A 6842-nucleotide genomic window follows, 5' to 3' on the forward strand; every position below is an offset into this window, starting at 1 on the left:
TTGAAGGATATTGATTTTTTTTAAATGTGTATGAGTGCATTGCCTGTACATATGTAAGTGCACCGGCATGGTGCAATGCCCGCGGAGGTCAGAAGAAGCCATTGGATCCCCTAGAACTGGAGTTATGAATGGTTGTTAGCTGCCATATGGATGCTGGGATTCAAACCTGGGTCTTCTGCAAGAACAGCCTGTGCTCTTAACTGCTGAGCCATCTCTCCAGCCCATGAGGATTTTCAATCAATTCATTTGTTCTGGAGGTGTTAATATACTTTTTATCCCCCTTTTTCCCTTTTTAAGTCAGTCGTTATTGTTAATTACAGTAACTTTAAAGTGCTGAAGAAATTTTAAATTCTTTTTATTCAGCCTGTTGAGTCATGTTGTACTTTTCTTTGAAAACACTGCATTTATTTTCTTTATGGTGTTCATATAGTATTGTTTTAAAGTTGGTGCAATAATGCATTGTTTTGGGGATTTGTGTTTTATACTTTTTGCCTCATTGATCTATTTAGAGGTGTACCATTTCTCTTGATCTATTTAAATAAGTTATATTTTTACTTTGTTCATTTTTTTCTGTTGCTTCTTACCATTTGGTTTATGTAGTCTTAAGTAATTTTTTATGTTTACATAAAAGCTTTATGATTCAGAAAAATTGCAGTATTATAATTTGCTTGGTTGTCTTTTTTCTACACTGCCACCATTGTTTAGTTGAGTGGAGTATTCAACAATCCTTGATGAGAGAGAGGGGGGTGGGGTTAAGACATTTTAAAATTCACTCTCTAGATAGAGCATAATTTACTGATGAACTATTAGCTTTTAAGTTTTCTCTTTAATCTGAACTGTCCATTGTTGAAGGCCAGAATCCACCCTGCTTCTCTTCTTCCAACTCCCCCACACTTATAAAGACCCCCCAACTTAGAATTGTCCTTTTTGTTCTTTAAGTTTTGCTCTTTCTTCAGGCTAGAAACCTCCTCTATAATACTCTCTGTGGGGTGGGTCAGCAGTAGCAAACTTCAAGTCCCAGGCAGGCAATCACCAAGATAGAGGAATCAAAACCAAAGTGCACTTGTATGGCCAGTATATTTTAGATACTGTGTTTTGTGCATTCCATAACATTGTGTCTATACAATGCCCATCAATGTGCAACAGGGTAACAATAATACATTATCTTAATATTGGCTTTCTGTTAGATAATTGTTACGTGTCAGCCTTGTATTCCCACCCCGCTGGCAGATGTCTCCCTCATTTGCAAGGCCACCAATGAGTCTGGACCTGACTCCCTCTATTTTGAGCAGGTCCTTCGTCAATGGGCCATGCAACTCCAGACTCACTACGATTGGTACAATCTCCTTAAGACTGTGCTGGATCCCTCTGTTTTTTAAAGTTGGCATTCAGCATATGGCAACCAGGTGGAAACCCAAGCATGCCTCAATTTACAGTATGGTCTTAACATCACCCTAGATATGCTTACGGGCCATGGACACTACATAGATCCTGTGTCCCAATCCACCATTGGCTTGCATGCATATTACCAGATTACCAGCATATCTCTGACCTTGCCTTTAAGGTTCTTAAGGCATGCACCCTTCGTGACCCATCTGCTTACTTTCGCAATCTGGTCCAACAGTCCGGTGAGTCTTTCACTGACTTCCTTACTCAGGTCACAGGCGTGGTAGAATGGCAGGTCAAGTCTGTCCCTACCTGCTCATTAAGCAACTGACTTGGGAAGGCCTTAATGCATCCACCCGTAATGCTGTGGTGGTGGTCCATAGTGATGACATTCACAAATGGGTACTTGCCACTAAAGATCTAGACCCTTGCGCTGGCCCTATTGAGGCATTGACTGCCTCTCTAGATGCATTGCTGGCAGGCCGACAGCAGCCATCGGCACCTGCCTCCCCCTCTGATAAAACTTGCTGGGGTTGTGGCAAACCTGGCCACTTGCACCGAAACTGTCCTGGGGCTCATCCTAAGACCCGCTGTCCCAAGTGCAAAAAAGGATTTCATTGGGCAAAAGACTGATGCTCCCAGCCACAGGGTGACTCTGCCCCTTTAAACTCCCAGAGGGGAACCTCTCAGCCCCACCAGTAAGAGCAGATGCTACTAGCTCACAGGTATTTTGGACCCTCCCTGTTTTTAATCACTCCCCAATGATGACCATCTATCTTGACAGTTCACCCATTAAAGGCCTTGTAGATATTGGAGCAGATGTTACTATTGTTACAACTACTGAAACTCTCTGCTTTCCCCATTGGAAATTCAGACCTGCCCCCCCCCATTACTGGTGTGGGAGGCCACCAGGAGACTAAGACAACTGTATGACCTGTCCATTGGAAGGACCTTGATGGAGACCAGGGCTCATTCTCCACCATAATAGCTGATGTGTCACGCACCTTGTGGGGGAGGGACATTTTGGAAGAAATAGGGGTGGTCTTGACTACTGACAATTGTGCCTTTTAGGATGATATCCTTACCCATGACAAAATAAGCCTGTCAGGATGCCCTTCTCTGGATAGTCTGCACCCCCATTTCTAAAGGCCACTGCCCTCCCAGAGAGGCCATCTGATGGGCTCCCTTGTCCCATCTCATTAACTTGGCTCTCTGACAATGACATTTGGGTGGAGTAGTGGCCTGTCATTGACCCTAAATTATCTGGCCTTAAAGAGTTGTTCCAGGAACAACTTGACCTCTGACCTCTAGAACCCTCTACCGGTAGACATAATACTCCCATTTTTGTGATAAAGAAAAAGTCAGGTCACTATAGACTCCTACAAGATTTATGGGCTGTTAATGACCAGGTGGAAAAAATGGGCTTAACCCAGCCTGGCCTGCCTCACCCCAGTGTCCTCCTGCCCTCTCATCACATTATTATCATAGATGTCAAGCATTGTTTTTTCCAAATTCCCTTGGCTCCTCAAGATAGATGCTGTTTCACGTTCACAGTCTGGGAACCCAACATTCACAAGCCAGCCCAGAGATTCCACTGGAAAGTACTGCCACAAGGCATGAAAAATAGCCCAACTATCTGTCAGCTATATGTTGCTCAGGCCATGAGATGACTTCCAACAGACATTCTCCTTGTCCATTACATGGAAGGTGGTCTTATTGCGCATCCTGACCTTGTCTGTCTGAGGAAGACTACCAAGTCTCTCCTCCATGATTTGGCTAAATTAAATCTGAGAGTCGCTACTGAAAAAAACCAATTTGCCCCTCCCTATGCATTCCTGGGTCACTCCACTGCCAAAACTATTTGTCCCTGACCTTCCATATTTGGGTTCAACCAATGTATACGCTGGCTGAATTTCAACAGCTCTGTGATACTGTTAATTGGCTTAAGCCTTTCCTTCCTATCCCTTCGGATGACATGTGTGCTTTGTTCGCTCTCCTAGAGGGCCACAACAGTCCCTCTCATAGGGTCTCCCTGACACCTGAGACCAGGATACTCCTGGATAAAGTTAGTGACCTTCCTTCCTCTGCCTCTCTCGAGAGACATGACCTGGAGACTCCTTTGCTTGCCATAATTCTTAGGACAGCCACTGGATTTCTAGGAGTCCTCTGGCAAAAGGGGCCCCTGATGTGGGTCCATCAGGCTTTTTTGGACCTTCATGAGTTGACCTCCAAATTTGAATAGACCTTCCACCTAGGCTTAAAGGCTCGCACCCTGGCTCACAGAACCTTTAATCGGGAACCCAATGTGCTTATACTCCCCTTCTTCATACGGCACTCCCAAGCACTCTGGGAAGACTCCATTAGCTTCCAAGATATGGTGACAGGGTTCCCAGGGGCCATTGATAATCATCCACACCAAGACAAAAGCCTTGTTGCCCTTGCCTCTCTCCCTACTGAAGTCAAACCTTACTCCTTCCCCTCCTCAACCCCTATTCCAGGAGCAGCCATGGCCTTTTTAGACACCAAAAAACACGGGTATGGTGTTCTGATTCAACGCTCTGGAAGTAATGATGTCACTCACATTATCCCCAATCCTGGCTCTGTGCTGCTGGGTGAACTGTTAGCTCTGCTTAAAGTTCTCACTGAATGTCAAAACGAATTTGTCAATATTTTCTCAGACAGCCTGAATGCTGCCCAGGCAGTCTGTGTCCTATCCTTCTCCTCCATAAAACAGACCTCTGATCCCTTACATCTGACTATGCAGACACTACAAGACTGTCTAGAACAGAGGTCTCACCCCTGGTATATCTCTCACATATGATCTCATTCTAACATCCCTGGGATTCTATCCAAAGGCAATGGAAAAACTGATGCCATGATTATGCTTGTAAATACCAGTTTATTGGAACAGGTGCATGCTCTACACCAGCAGTTCCACTTAACCACTCAAAGTATATGTAAATTACTCCCAGATTTGCCAATGTCCCAATGCAAACACTTAGCACAGACATGCACCACGTGTGCTCCTTTGGCTCCTATAGTCCCCCTGAATAGGGGCGGGGTTAATCCCCGTGGTCTATTGCCCAACGTCATCTGGCAGACGGACGTCACCCATCATCCTCCCTTTGGCAATCTGCAGTATGTACATGTAATAATACACACTTGCTTCTCTTTCATGTATGCTCTAGCCTTTACTGGAGAAAGGGCCTCCCATGTTATTAAAGCAATGAATTCGGCCATGTTGGTAATGGGAGTGCCCTGGGCCCGACATACACATCTCAACACCTCAATGCTTTCATGACCTCCTGGAATATTAAACGTACTCATGGCATTCCCTACAATCCTCAAGGCCAAGCTATTGTTGAGAAAACTAATCACACTCTCAAGTCTCTTCTGGCTAAGATCACTTCCCCTGACGTCAAGTGCGATCCACACCTGGCCCTCACTGAGGCATTATTCCATATCAATTTCCTCATGTTTAATGAACAAGGCCTCAGCCCGGCTTACAAACATTGGACTTCTTGCCTCTCAGTACACCCTTTCTCATTGTTAGCTGGTGTGATCTGGTTACACTCCTATGGTAAAAACCCACATGGGGGTGAAGTTATGTTTGTGTTTTCCCACAGGATTCCACCTCTCCCATATGGATCCAGGCCTGCGACATGAGACCTGCTACCAACGGACCTGTAAAGGAAGAAGATACCTCCCCATCCGGTTTGACTACAGATGGGTGCCTTTTACAACATATCTGATGCCAATAAGCTGTCAACAAGACCACTCTCTAGGTTCTGATGGCCTTAGAGAACCTGAGGCAAGGTCCCCCTCATAAAGTGGTGCAGGTCTGGCTCATGGAGATTTGTGAAGCCATGATATAAACAGTCTTCCTCTCACCCTGGTGACCTCTCCAGAGGTGTCACCCTTCAAGGTTTGGTAGTCAATGATGGGTAAGAACTTGCTTGGCAAGTTAACCTAAGATAGGCATGGTCCATCATGCTGGGGGCCCTCTGAGGTAGTGTCAACAATGTCAAGGCAAAGAATCTCGGCTCTTACTGAGGTCACCAAAAACCAAAAAAGAGTGGATATGTAGGAGGAAGTGCGTGATAGCCTGACTGTGCATGTGCTGTAGCCCACTTTCCCTTTTGCCAACCTGTATCCTGCCTCCGAGCCTGGATATGGATGACGCTGCAACATCAGATGCTGCAGACCAATGAGAAGACACAATACCAGAAGAAACCATCGGGCACCAATGGGACACAGGGAGGGGTATATAGGCACACCCTGTTTTGGCAATAAATGAGTTTGCAGCTGCTCGCACTGCCTGCTTCTCACCTGACTCCCGGTGTCTATGTCGTGACTCTGCACCAACTCTCCCTGACCCAAGGGGTTGTCAAGGGTCCCTATAATATATGTTCAGTAAAGATATGGGTCTACATTTCTTTGTGGTCTTTTTACCCTAACTGCCTAACCAATTCCTGCCTCCTATTCTTATCACACCATCCTCTGAAGGGGTTACCCAAATTGCCAATAAGGAATAGGGATGCAGACCACTCTGGCTTCTTCCATGCTGAACAGGGATGCAGGGTGAAGCAACTGGAGTACCCTTTCAGAGGGTCTATCTAAAAGACTCCCAAATTGCAAAACTTCTGTCTTTAAGGGGAGAAGAAAGTCCTTGAATCATGAATGGAAGATGTGAAAGAGAAGTAAAGGCAAGAGTAATTAGCATTACAAGTTCTAGACAGGGAATTAGAAAAAAGTCAGAACAGGGCAATTTTCATAAGGTTCATATGAGAATCCATTGGAATTTCTTGACAAGGATTTCCAAAAGATTCCCTCTATCGAGTTCTCCTCATTTTTCTCTTGTCTTCCAAGGCTGGACTCTAAAGTGATGAATTCAGAATTTGCTTTCAGGTTTTTTGACAGCTGTTGGCGTAGTTAAAAGAATGAGAACAACTGTCAACAAGCCCAGTTGTGGTTCTGTTTAGCAATCAGGCTCAGCTGAAGTCGTGATGATGGTAGTTATTTCATGCAGAAGGGACTGCTGCATAGCATCATCTTAGTGAAAGGACTTGGAATTTAAAAGGACTTGGTTCTAGGAGCCACATACGATGGAGAACATACATCATTTGTTTTTCTTATTCAGTGTTACTTCACTTAGTATAACAGTTTCTAGATCCATCCATTTACCTGCAAATTTCATTATTTCATCTTTCTTTACTGCTTAATAGAACTCCATTGTGTAAATATACCACATTTTGTTAACCATTCGTCAGTTGAGGGACACTGAGGTTGCTTCCATCTCTTAGCTATTGTGAATAGAGTAGCAACAAACATGGTTGATGACATATCTCTGTCTTAGGATAGAGTTCATTGAGTATGTACCCAAATGGTAAGACTGGGTCATGCAGTAGATCTGTTTCTATCTTTTTGAGGAATCTCCACGTTGCTTCCATAGTGAC

The sequence above is a fragment of the Nannospalax galili genome, unplaced genomic scaffold (genome assembly GCF_000622305.1).
Source record: "Nannospalax galili isolate Female #2095 unplaced genomic scaffold, S.galili_v1.0 scaffold1025, whole genome shotgun sequence".
In the NCBI taxonomy this organism is placed as follows: domain Eukaryota; kingdom Metazoa; phylum Chordata; class Mammalia; order Rodentia; family Spalacidae; genus Nannospalax; species Nannospalax galili.